The sequence below is a fragment of the Corvus hawaiiensis genome, chromosome 26 (assembly GCF_020740725.1).
Source record: "Corvus hawaiiensis isolate bCorHaw1 chromosome 26, bCorHaw1.pri.cur, whole genome shotgun sequence".
Taxonomy (NCBI): Eukaryota; Metazoa; Chordata; class Aves; order Passeriformes; family Corvidae; genus Corvus; species Corvus hawaiiensis.
The window spans coordinates 6,321,910-6,335,358 of record NC_063238.1 but is presented as its reverse complement, the minus strand read 5'-3'; the positions used below and the strand labels follow the sequence as shown (position 1 = coordinate 6,335,358).

Below are 13,449 nucleotides of genomic sequence, written 5' to 3'. Positions count from 1 at the left end.
GCCTTAATTTCATGCTGTGTATGAAATGTATCTGGAATTTCAAATTCCCAATTCCTCAGCTGACAGAAATGGCTTCTGAGAAGATTTCCACATTCTGGGAACAGATTTTTACCCTTAAATTAGCCATGTGTACTCTCAGACTTAACATTTTGTCTTGAAATAAAACAGGAGCGATAATTGTTAATTTAAGACCCCACACAATGCAAATTTATGTTCTGGAGCCAAATATGGTGATTGGAAACAGATGAACATGAAATGCCTTCTACTGAGCACAATTAAAACTAAGTATTAGTGAAGTGTGTTGCTAATTTGACACATGACACATCAGACATTGATTACTGATTTTTTTCTTTGCTACAATGAAATACCAGAAGTGCCTTATTAGTATTTCAAGAATTGTACAACCCTTGTTACGAAGTGCCACACATTCAGCTCCTGTCCCCTCCTGCCCACATGGGTTTCAGCTGGTTTCCATACTCACCAAGGATGAAGCTACTCTTTCCATTATTCCTGACACTGGATTTCCCCCTTTTGTTTAGGAGTTTTAGTGATGAATTAAAGATTTTAAGCTTTAATGCTCATCTTCTGCTCAGACCTTGAGATCAAGCTCAGAGTGTTGTGGATGGACTTGTGCCTGAGGACTGCAAAAAAGCACCCCAGGTTTCAAAATGGGCAGGAAAGAGGATACAGAGAACTACCAGCCAGCCAGCCTCACCTTCATCCCCAGAAAGGTGACGGAGTGGCTCATTCTGGAGGCCATCTCTATCCACATGGATGACAAGAAGGTGATCAGGAGTACCAGTTTATTACCTCACTAGTATCAGTTTAGTACCTCACTAAAGGTAAATCATGCTTGATCAACTTGATTGCCTTCTGTGATGAAACAACAACTTGGATGCACGAGGCGAGAGCAGTGGATATTGTCTACCTTGACTTCAGCAAGGCTTTTGACCCTGTCTCTCACAACATCCTCACAGGCAAACCCAGGAAGTATGGGCTGGATGCCTGGACAGTGAGGCAGATTGAGAACAGGCTGAACAGCAGACCCCAAGGATCATGATTGGTGGCACAGGGTCTAGTCAGAGGCCTGTCACCAGTGGTGTCACTCAGAGTTCTACACTGGGCCCAGTATTGTTTAACTTGTTCAGCAGTGATTTGGATGAAGGAGCACATGCCTCTTCAGCAAGTTCACTGAGGACACAAAGCTGGGAGCAGTGGTTGATTCCACAGAGGGCTGTGTGGCCCTTCAGAAGGACCTCGACAGGCTGGAGAGATGGGCAGAGAAGAATCTTCTGAAGTTTAACGAGAGCAAATGCAGGGTCCTGTACCTAGGGAGGAACAACTGCATGCACCAGCACAGGCTGGGGCTGACCTGCTGGAGAGCAGCTCTGCAGAGAAGGCCCTGGGGTCCTGGTGGACAACATCTGTCCATGAGCCTGCAGCATGCCCTCATGGCCAAGAAGGCCAATGGTGTCCTGGGCTGCATTAGGAAGGGCATTGCCAGCAGGCCAAAGAAGGTGATCCTGGCCCTCTACTTAGCCCTGGTGAGGCCACGTCTGGAGTGCTGAGTGCAGTTCTGGGCTCCTCAGGACAAGAGAGACATGGGAGCAGGTTCAGCAAAGGGCGATAAAGATGATTAAGGGACTGGAGCACCTCTCTTATAAGGAAAGGCTGAGGGAGTGGGGCCTCCTCAGCCTTGAGAAGAGACAACTGAGAGGGGACCTCATCAATGTCTGTAAGTATCTAAAGGGAGGGTGCCAAGAGGATGGATCCAGGCTCTTCTCAGAGGTGCCAAGCAATAGAAAAAGAGGCAACAGGCAGAATCTGATCCACAGCAAGTTCCACCTGAATATGAGGAAGAACTTCTTTACCAGCAGAACTTCTTTACCAAGCACTGGAACAGATTGCCCAGAGAGGTTGTGGAGTCTCCCTCACTGGAGATATTCAAGAACTGTCTGGACAAAATCCTGTGCCACGTACTTTAGGATGACACTGCTTAAGCAGGGAGGTTGGTCCAGATGACCCACTGTGGTCCCTTTCCACCCAACCCATTCTCTGATTTTGTGTGACTCTGTATTTCGAAAGTAGTAGTAATAAGTAACAGAAAGCTCTGAAGTACTGAGGCTACCAGTGCTTGTTTGCACTAAAGGTCTCTGTCACAAAAAGCTAACACAATCTACTGAATGGAAAAACAGTAACCAAAGTACAGGTTGAGAATAAAGGATGGTAAAAAGCCTGGAACTACTGTAATACTTCCAAAAAGGAGTCAGATTAGTAACAGAAATAAATAGAAAGCTCTGGAGGACTAAGGCAAGAAGTGTTCACTTGCGCTGGAGGTGTCCATTGTAAAAAGCTAGAACAAATTTACTGAATGGCGTGACTGCAACCAAAGTACAGGTTGTGAATAAAAGGTGAGGAAAAGCCTGGAACTACTGGAGTACATCCAAAAAGGATTCTGCAACATTGAAATATACATTGCTGCATGACTGAGGCCAGCAAAAGAAGAGAAAGCCTCAATCTTTCTGAAAAAGTACGGAACTGTATACTTGCAACTAACAAATCCACCAACCCAATCGACTAGTGAAGGTGGAGAAACTCATTATCACAACACACCTCCACAGACAGCAGAGGAGGACATGGTAAAGTCTTTCTGGAATTGTCCTCCTTTTATCAACCCCTGGGAAAAAATGTGCTTTTTAATTCAAAAAGGTACCTGCAAAAGCAGAATGCCAAACTCCTGTCCACACTCCAAACAGGGGAATGTAATGCTCTAGAGGACTCTGAAAAAAAAGACAAGAAAAGAATATGTGAAAAAGGCATTAAAAAAAACCAAAACACAATGTAGCAGTAACACTGCAGGTGCATACATGTCACTGTTGAAGGTCATGACAGTGACATGTGAAGGACACCAAGGCTAGTCCATGCCAGGAGAAGAGAGGGGAGGAAGTGCAAGGCAGCCACAACAGCAATCAGGACTATTTCACATGAAAGGTGAGATAAATGATGACATCAGCGTGGCTGAAGCCTATGAGCTGTGTAATAATAACAACTAATTAAAACGCCATTTGGGAAGTCTCAGAACACAAGCTCGCACATGACGCAGTACCCGAGGCGCGAGATGAAATGTATCTGTGCTGGGGATCAATGAATAAATGCAAACAAGGCCAAATGTCAAAATGCAATTTTTAATTCACTGATGAAGGACAACACAAAATTGTGCCTTTCAATTTCTTGTTATAGATAAACAATCCCTTTTGTTGTGTTTTTGTCTATTTCCAAATGAAGAAGAGAGAAAATACTGCAAAGAAGAAAACACCACTATTTCTATGATACAAATCTAGTAGAGTATAGAATCAGTTACTTGTAACTGAGGGAAAATATCAACATGTAAATGTTAGTGTTATTTCAGGGCAGCTGCTAATAGATTTTAACATGAAAATATGGAATCTACAGTGATGATCTGTTTTCCCATATTCAAAGCTAAGGTCAATGAGCAAAGTATTTCTGTTTAAAAATCCTCCATACCTCCCCTGCTGGGAGGGCTGACAGAATATGTTCCAAACTAACAACAAAAAGCATCAAATATCTACTCTTTAATTTTTATACGTCTGTATGTAAAAGTTTTGCTTTTTTTCCCCTTAGACTATTTCCCTTTTCTAAAACATTTTAGACAATACTTTTTTAAACCACAGCAGTATTGTATTTACAAAACACTACTCCTGTCTAGTCAATCAATACATCTTTCATTTCATTCATTTCATTGCAATACCTTCTCCTTTTTCTCCCCGAAATTATTAGCTACTTTTTCAAGATTTAAACCAGTTATTAAAGTCCACACAGAAAAAAAAAAATCCAAACCTTTGTATTTTGTGTAACCTGCTAAAAATAATTGCAAATATCTTCACAATAAATTGGCTGACAGAAAAGCATGTAATTTTAAAATTTTGAGATAATATTCCTGTAATTAAGCATTTGTGTATGCAATAGGTAAGGGAAAAATAAGTCAGTGTACTCATTTGGGAGGAAAACAGCTCTGCTGTGGGATGCAGCTTTCTATACATCTTTTCATGTGCAAAAAAGCAGTGATGGAGGAAGGGAAGAAGCAGTTTTCCTCTCTGCTTTGGGGCTGGTGACAGCCAGCAGAAGGGCAGAAATGCCAAGCTGAGGAAGACCCACTATCACAATGACTTTTAAGAGAGCTCCAGAACGCAGACACCACTTAAGGCATACACCAAAAAGTTTTCTTCTTCCCATACCAACAAGAATACACTTTTACTTCCTAAATGATACAAGTATATAGGCATAATAACTTACATACATGTGGTTTACTCCAATAGTAGCAATTCAAACAGACACATTTACGATATGAAAGTCACTGTGAACTATATAGTGGAATATGTTGTTTAGTGAACAGCAGTGTACACTATGTTAAGAATGTACAGCCTATTTTATCTTCTAAGTGTTAGAGAGAGGTCATAGTAATAAAAAATGGAAGTATTACTACTGGAGTAGTTCTTGAACAGTGAGTTGCCATAACCCTATGGGGCCACAATAAACATACTGCTCCAGGTCTCAAGGATTTCCTGAGGGGGTATCCATTAAATTGTGAAACTACCAGGAAAGGACATACCACATGGGCTTCACTGAGTTTGGCTCTGGACCCAGGACAGAAATGACTGAGGAAGATATACATACAAAGCTCAAACAGATAAACATTCTGCGAAGCTTTTAGTGCATGACTGGTTTCATCATTCACGTCACGGAACAAAACCCCAACATACTATTTAGCATCTGCAACAGCAGTGTGCACTGACAAAACTGTCAACGGAGAAAGCTTATAGAGTGATGTGGAGGCAGACCAAGTTCTGAACTGCCTAAGTTACAGGCTGTGTAAGTTTTTCAACATAACACACAATATTCTAAAGACTACACGTCTCATGCATGGGATCATGAAGCACCAGTGTGGACAACCCTCTGTGTGGACTCATGTCTCCGCCAGCAGGACAGCAAATCCCCAGACAGGCAGCACTGGTAGGTGCAGGATGAACAGCCCAAGGCAGAACCATGTACAAACTGCCCTGTTTAAGCAGATGAACTGTTCTGGTAATAAATGTCCAGTAGCACTTTATCAGTCCAAGATAATGTCCCTCAGCAACACATTTCAGACAAACCTCTCAATCAACACAACACCCGTAACACAGCTGAGAAGGGCCACATACACCACAGTGAATATTTTTAAACATTAACATGGAACTGGAGGCAAAAGTAGAGAAAGTGAAGAGTATACATAAATTTCAGTAGAATTTATGAGCAAGGATTTACCAGGACAGCTAAAAGCACCAGATCCTTCTTTCCCAATTTAATATACTGTTTAGCATAAGAGGTGTCACATGAATATTTTTCAAGTTCTAGTAACTTGCGCTGTTGCGGTGAACCATGGCTAAAGCCAGGGCCAGTGTGGCTAAAGCCAGGGCCAGATCAAGTGGACGCAAATGTCCATTGGTTTGATGCTGCCACAGCCCAAAAGCCCTGAGCATTCATAAGGCTGTGAAAAAAATATAAATCCGTGCCTTACCACTGGCGCAGCCCTCCCCTCCCCTTATTTCTCATATTTGGTTATATTTCCAGAGAGTTCTATATTCTTCAGTAGCTAATTGGCCCTTGTTACTCCTCCCCGCCTACCCCTTCTCCCATTTGCTGTAATTCCTTCTCCCCGCCTCAGTAACACCCCCTGGCTGGTGTTCCATTGGCTACTGTGTGTTTTCCACACCCAAATTGCAGGGGGTACAAGACCCCCTGCAAGCCATGCGGTTTCGGCTTTATCTGTGGATTTCCCATTTCTTCAATAAACCCCTTCCACCACGAAGAAGTCCCTCCACTTTTTTCCTACCTCCTTCTCGTACCTTTGCCACCGGTGGGCAAGGCGAAGCCGACCCAAAGCTTTGCCTGCCCTCCTGCGCTGCCATCGGCTCCGTCGCCCCCCGTTCGGAGCAGCCTGAAGATTGCCCGGTGCCTGGGACAGTGCGCAAGTGCAATTCTCATGTGTTTAGCAAGCACCATGCCAGACCCCTCTCACAGAATTTTGGTTCCTCCAGCTACCTCCCTGTGTGGCCCAGTTCCATCGCAGAACCCAGAAAGGCCACCACCAAGTTACATGCACTCGTTTTTCTCCATGAAAACATGAAAGTAAGATGATAAATAGACAAGAAATAAACAGACTCTGCTTCTCCCGCTCCTTCTGTGGAATTTGCAGTATAATACATGACCAGCCTTTCATTGGAAGAACCAACCTACTTGTGATAAACCACTACCAAATGTTTGGCCTCCAAGAAGGCAACAGAACATATGTCTGACAGCTACTATAATTGATTCATAGGTGCTTTTTAATTCTTTCTTGAATTTCTTCCTGGATCTGGAGGTCCAGGATTTCATTTCTCTTGTAGTTGTATGGTTCAGATGAAAATACAGCACAGTATGTTGCTGTACAGTTTTACACTGGATGCACAGTAGAGTTTGAAAATGTTTGCTACCGTTGAGAGCTCAGTGCTTCTTCCTGGTGATGGACAGAGCTGCTCCCTGCAGGCAGGTGCAGTGGGGCACAGCTGCCATGGTGTGCACTAACAGCTGTGCACAGTCACCATTCCATTCCTTTCTCATTTACACTCTTTCTTAGATCTTTTTTTCCCCTTTAAGTAACTCAATAAGGTCTGTGCAAGCAGATTTGTATCACAGAATCATAGAAGGGTTTGGGTTTGAAGGGACCTTAAAGATCATCTGGTTCCAACTCCCTGACCATGGCCAGGTATACCTTCCACTAGACCAGCTTGGCTCAAAGCCCCATCCAGCCTGGTTCACTCCAACAGGAAAGACTGATCTCCACAATACTTTCTTTTAGGAATATTAAGTGTCCCCACAGTACTTCTCTAAAAAGTCAATGATGGATATGGTGATATAGTGCCAAACACATGGTAGCTGAGATACGTGCAAAGAACTGATTGGTCACTGGCTCCTACTAGACAGGTGGAAATGGCCTCAACATGAATAATTAAAGCAACTGTCCTTATCTTTTCAGTTCTCTTTGGGGAAAAAAAAAAAGAGAGAGAGAAGAGTAAGAGAAAGAAAAATCAAAAAAATACTCTAAACCATCTGAGATCCAAAACAACAGCTGATATCAGACTTCTCAAAATCACAAAAAATCATGACACTGAGTGACAGACACAAAGCTGGTTTCCCTTCTAAGCTTCAGCTAAGATTTAATCTCCTCTGTATGGGCAGAAAATGCCTCATGCCTAGAGAGGGAGCACCCAAACCAAGATAAACTCTGGACTAGCCTCAGACTGTAAAAAAATATTAACTTCAATTACATGGGTGTGAACTACCACATTGTCCTCTGAACTGACATTTCTCTGTAGCTTTTTTCTCTATAAAATCCCACACTCATTCAAATTTCTCTCCAAAAAATCCATCTGGAACACCTAGAAAAACAGTCCACAATGGCCGGGCACTGGCATACTGCAGTGGCTCATTATCCTAATTTCAACAGGAAATCTCTTATCTGCTGGTGAAATCAACGTCAAGTGGAAAATTTTAACAACCAATATGAAGAGATCTGTTGATCATAAACTTATGTTTGTAACTAGATAAATTCTAAACATTTTTACCATTTTTTAGGTATGTATTTTTTTGACCATTTGGGAAGCAAAAGGATATGCAAATCGTTCAGGAAGGAGTGATGCTCCTTTTCAAGACTGACTGACTTGGGGACAGCCACACCCAGGCTGGGTAATGGCAGGACAGAAGCTCTTCTGCCATTTGTGGTGCCAGGCCATTCTAGTAACACAACACATTTAGTAGACTCATTAAACAATATCTTCATAATGAGGTCGAGACCTTTAGAACTAAGAGTCATTGAAATGCAAATGTAACATACAAAATTACAGAAAACTCCACTTGGTTCCACCAGTGATCCCTTTAGCTGGTCCCTTGCCAGTTCAATATTCTTACAATAAAAAGCACCCATGATATGAGAAAAACAAATCTCAGAGTCCTGTGACTGGCATTGCATATTAAAAGTTTAAAAATCTCAAAGGAAGGACTGACCAAAGTGTTTGCCATGTAAGCAAGGGCCCAGTGAGGATTTTAAAATGGAGAAAGAGGCCAGCCTAACATCTGGATTTCTTATTTGAGATACATCTGAAGAATGGAAGAGACATCTGTCCCTGGATATTATCAGCAGTGGGACATATAACAAATTCTCAAAGGCATTGTCAAGGACACATCTTCTTCAGCATCTCTTAACTCAAAAGCATGGTGTGCCCCGTGCCTGAGGTAAGCACGAAGGCACTGTGGTAAGGATTCAGGGAGTGTAGTTGATTTTTCCTATTTTTACTTGCTGGAAAACAGAGAGTTTGCTTCCTCAGCCTGGCTCCTCTTCAGATAACCACAGCCTGAGAATTGCCAAGCCTTATCTCACTTTAATCTCAGAGATATGAATCTTAATGAAGAATAATTAAAGCAAAGGCTGTTTCGCTTTGCTAATGGAAACTGAAATGAAAGAAAAATGGAATGAAATTATTATAAAACAATTTTCAGGTAGGCAACATCATGCCAACTAAATGCATCTTATGAAAAGCTAAAATATTTATACCTAAATATACTTTCTATAGCTGCTCTGCTTTTTGCCTTCATGCAGGTTCAGAGAAATTTCATCCTTGAACATTAAAATCATAGAAATACCACAACAGGAAAAGAGAAAACCACACATGAAATTTTATTTGAACTACCTGGATGACAACGAATTTTAATTAGGAGACCACACACCAACATTTGCAGACACACAGAGAGGAATACCCTGTGCCCAAGCTGGCCAGCCTGTAAATCAGTGGAGAGGGAGCTCGAAGCTGCTGCCCATGCTCTGCTGAGGAGTACACAGTGCATGGAATACAGCAGGAGGTGGGAACCACAAGTTGCATGACAGAGAAGTTTACTTACAACATGTTTCCCATGACTGAAAAAAACCAATTATGTTAAAACATCTTTCTTTGCAAAAATAGTAATCGCACTGCTTTTTTGAAGAAAGTACCATAATAAAGGGGAAAAATGAAACAAATGCCAAACAATCAAGGCAGTTACACAGCCACAAAAGAGAAATGGAAATGTTTAAGGGAATGAAATTCAATTCATCACTGACCTTTGCCTGAATGAAACATTGGGAAATTTTGCTGGCTTTGGTACTGCCAGCAAAAGGTGATTTAAAAAGTTTGATGGTTTATATGAAATAGTCATACTTGATGTGTCAGTGATCTTGCTCAAAAAGTGTACCTAGTATTTCCCATTATGAAATCCTCTATTTTTTCACTTGCATAGCTGTGGGGTTTTTTGTGTTTTGTTGCATTTTTTTTAAAGAGTCTCACATAATTATGATTCACAAAAATAGCAGGTAACCTCTCATTCTGAGAGTTAACACTGAACAACTTAAGTTGGAGCAGTGTAATTGGAGCACATTTGAAGCTTATTATCTTTCCCAACAGTTAGTCCATGTTATAGATATAAAAATGTTTTTATAAATAGATATACTTTTTCATAATTTTTACCAAAAAAAAAAGAAAGATGAATTCAGTGAAAAAGTTAGGCCTGTATTTTTCATGCAAATGCTTAATTAAGCCTAAAGTCAGAGATTCTGTGCATACTTTCAAGAGGTACTTAGCATCCAGAAGTCAAACTGTGACCATGAAATAGGTGCCTGGTGCCTGTGGAGACCAAATTTAGCAATTCAAACTGGAATGTACAAAGTTGAAGACTGCCCTTTGAAATATTAGACTTCATGCACTTTTACTACATAAAGAAGGCACCGTGCAAGACAAAGGAACATAGTCCATTCCTCTTCATATCCCTAGCCCATCACCCTTGGCAGCAGATCATACACATCTCTTACCAACAGCTCTTGCTGAAGAGGAGGAGATGAAAACAGGACTTAGCTGCATATGTGCTTCAAGTACCAAAAGGAGATTCTTGCTTCCTGTCTACAAAAGAATCCCTTTGATTTTTATGCAGCTACCTAATTAAATTTCACTGTGCATATTAAGTTTTCAGATGTCTAGCTATTTTATGCTCAGCCCCAAATCAAAAGAGCACACATTCATAAATGACCCTTTCACTAAAAGAAACCAAACCAAAAACAAAGATAAGGTTTGTTGTATGCAAAGATATCCCCCACTCTAGTTGTTTCCTCAGTTCAACCAAGGAGAAGAGATCATGCACATAACTTCTAACTAGGTCACAGACCCTACCTTTCTAATATTTTATTCATGCACCTCATAAAAGGATGCACATTATTTCAAGTTCCAGGAGGAGCATCATGCTATGAGCAACAGCTCTTCACAAGTGCTGCAATACTGTGTTGAGATTACTTTATTTTAGGGATGGAGAGACAGATCCAATTTCTTCAGTCAGTGAGAAATAACAACATAAAATCAAGTTGTCACTCTTGACATACTATTTGCTTTAACTTATACTCAATAGTTCCTTGATGAGTTGGTGGATTACTCTAAAAGAATTCTCAAATACACTTGTAAGAAGAAAATGCATTGTCCAAAGTCTAAATTAACCACACAGAACTTACATATGTATTAGACAATACCTAATGGTCACAATGTTTTTAGAATATATATACAGAATAACTGTGTGTGAGTTTTCAGCTGGGAGATAGTGGATATCTTAAAAAATTACATGAGAATTCATCAAGTGCCATAGCTCTCTGCTCATTAACCTGGATTGTCCAAGTATGCCTGATCCAGTTTCTTAGGATCTTTACAGTCTGATGTCTTCTTTCAGGCCAGTATTTGTTACATCTGATTCACTAAGATTTAGAAATTCTATATTGAAATTTTCTATTTTCTCTCCTAGCTAGAAAATGTTGGATATCTACAACACACTCAGCACTGCTGAGAAAGACAAGGGCCTTTGCAGAGGTTAAAAGCAGGCTCTGGGCACTGAGCCAGTCTCCAAATGTTCTTTGCCCTGCTAAACTGTGTTTGGATTTGCTGTGAGAGTATACAGTATCTGCACAGAAACTCTTGAAATACCAGGGGCAACCTAATGTAAAAAATAGAAAAGCAGCAGAAGAAACTATTTAGGAGCCATTTTTCCACTTCATTTGCTAACAGAATATGACTTACACATAGATACTGGACCTAGAGTAGCATCCGCCTTTTTGGGTTGGATGCTTGCATTTGACTGCAGAATATTTAATTTTACACTGCACAACATGTTTTAAGTTCTTCAGGAAAAGAAGTCAGGATCAAGTCTTGCTGGATGGGGATAGCTGTAAAAATGAACATCATGAGAGATAAAAGCAACTGAGTTAAGAATTAACAGTTGCTTTTTTTCTTTTCTATTATCATACATAGATTTTGATGTGACATCATACTCCATGCAAGCACTTGAAAATGTTACTCTTTTGGAGATGTCGTGCAAAAAGGTGAAAAAAGAAAGCGCTTAAGGTCAGTTGACATGAGAAGAGAAACCAGTCTCAGGGTACACAGGGGATGCAGCAGAGAGAAGAATTTTTCTTGTAGACATGCTGCCTGGACCAGCACGGGCTGACCAGTGCCAGACCCATGTTGACCCACCAGAGCCAGTTGTGGAGCTGGAGCATAGGAGGAGAGGGTGAGGGCACTGTGTTTGCTCAGTCCTGAAAAGAGAGGGTTACAGGGAGACCTACCCACTATCTGCTACTGCTTGATGGGAGGGGACACAGACTGTCCTCAAAGGTGCACAGAGAGGGAGGGGAGCATCGACCAGAGCTGCAACATGAGATATTACATGGCAATATTAATGGGAAAAAACTCTTTTTATTTTCAGGGAGGTGAAACACTGAAACAGAAGTCCAGAGGGTTGGCTGGACTTTCATCCTTGGAGATGCTCAAAGCTATTCTGTGCATGGCCCTGAGCAACCTGATCAGATGGGACTCAGGCTGGTCAGCAGGATGGACTAGGTGACCTCTGCAAGTCCCCTCCAACCTATACGATTCTCTGATCTCATCTTGCTACCTCTTGTTTCAGTGGTGCCAAATGTCAGTGTTCCTTTGTCTCACCCTCTCCTCAGCATCAAATGATCCAGACATGGAAGACAGAGTAACAAATAAGTGTTTAAATTAATCACCATCTATATCCACTTCTTTCCATTTCTCCTTTTCTCCGTGCTTGAAAGACTGGAATATTTGCTTCTCAGTATGCACTGGGCATTTCCTCTGCTCTTCCGCTTTTTGCATCTCTTGGTGATTTACTTGCCAACAGCACACAAAACAGGATAACTTGAGAAAATCAAGAAAACATGAGGAGGAGAACAAGAACTATATAGAGAAAGAAAAGCATCATCTCTTCCTTTTTAGCAGCAGGCACCTGTAACTTATTCAGCAAGGCAGCGACTTAACGGGCAGTGCTGTGCAGGACTGCTTTGTGTACAGCATTAAAGAATCAGTTCAGGAAAGGGGGTGAGAAGGACAAAAAGCTGCTAATGCCAGTGTTTAACTGTCAGTAGAGGCTAAACAGAGGGCTGATGGGCTGTGCCATTCTGTGCATTCTGTGCTGTCATGCTGAATATGTTCCCCAAATTCCCTGTATTGGTGATACAGGTATGCAGGGACACTCATGATATGGTGGGACAACATCAAGCGACAGGTATAACAAATACTGCTATTTAGAAACTGTCGAACCAAAGGAGATGCTCTGATGCCCCAAAACATGTATTAGGCAGGGAAATTTCCGAAGGTACTCCATAAAGTTTTGTGGTATGTATCACATGGACTGAACTAGCCAGTTCAATAATAATGACGTGATCTGCTCCTTGCAGCTCATGTTGAGGCAGAACCTCAATGATTTAGTGCAATGATTTAGTCAAAAGAAAATAGAAGATATGCAAGCAATGGTTAGGCTGTTTGACTCTCCGCAGTGTTCCTGCCAGGAGTACATGCAAGAACATAGCAGTATTTGCAGTGATACAACTCAGTACCAGTATTCCCAGCAGACACTGAGCAACAGAGATCATTGAATAATTTTTTTCTTTTTAGAGAAGCATTAATAGTAATATAATAATAATATATTAGTAATAATATAATAGTAATAATAATAATAATAGCATTATTAGAGACTGACAGAGGACAAACAAACTAAAGCAACTCAGCAAACCCACACAAAACCTGGGTAATTAAACTCCTGTTTTTCACAGCAAGGATGCCTGGAATCTCAACACTGCAAAACATGTGACTCTCTTCCCCCATTCAATTTTCCTTAAATCAGCTCTTTTCTTCACTATCCCAACCAAACACAAACTACATTTTGAAAGGATCCATTTTAAGAGATAAGCACAACTCCATAATGAAGCTACTGAAATCAAAGCCCAATCCTCTGGTACTTTGTCACACGGCTCCTGGGAAATGCTTCTGGGAG

The 13,449-nt window shown here is 41.2% G+C and overlaps 1 protein-coding gene across 7 annotated transcripts in view; it reads right to left on the bottom strand.

The window, feature by feature from the left end:
• Positions 1 to 13,449, bottom strand: part of FAM110B (family with sequence similarity 110 member B) — a 114,274-nt gene that overhangs the window by 16,017 nt on the left and 84,808 nt on the right. The window contains exons 1-2 of one of the 7 annotated variants that reach the window (XM_048286579.1): positions 2,246 to 2,256; positions 929 to 933 (exon numbers count right to left, since the gene is read on the bottom strand). The exons of 5 other annotated variants lie outside the window; for them this stretch is intronic. The gene's annotated coding sequence lies outside the window, so the exon portion shown is untranslated. Of the gene's footprint in view, positions 1 to 928; positions 934 to 2,245; positions 2,257 to 2,713; positions 2,739 to 13,449 lie in introns of those variants that run through there. One more of the 7 variants, XM_048286578.1, reaches the window with a different exon arrangement.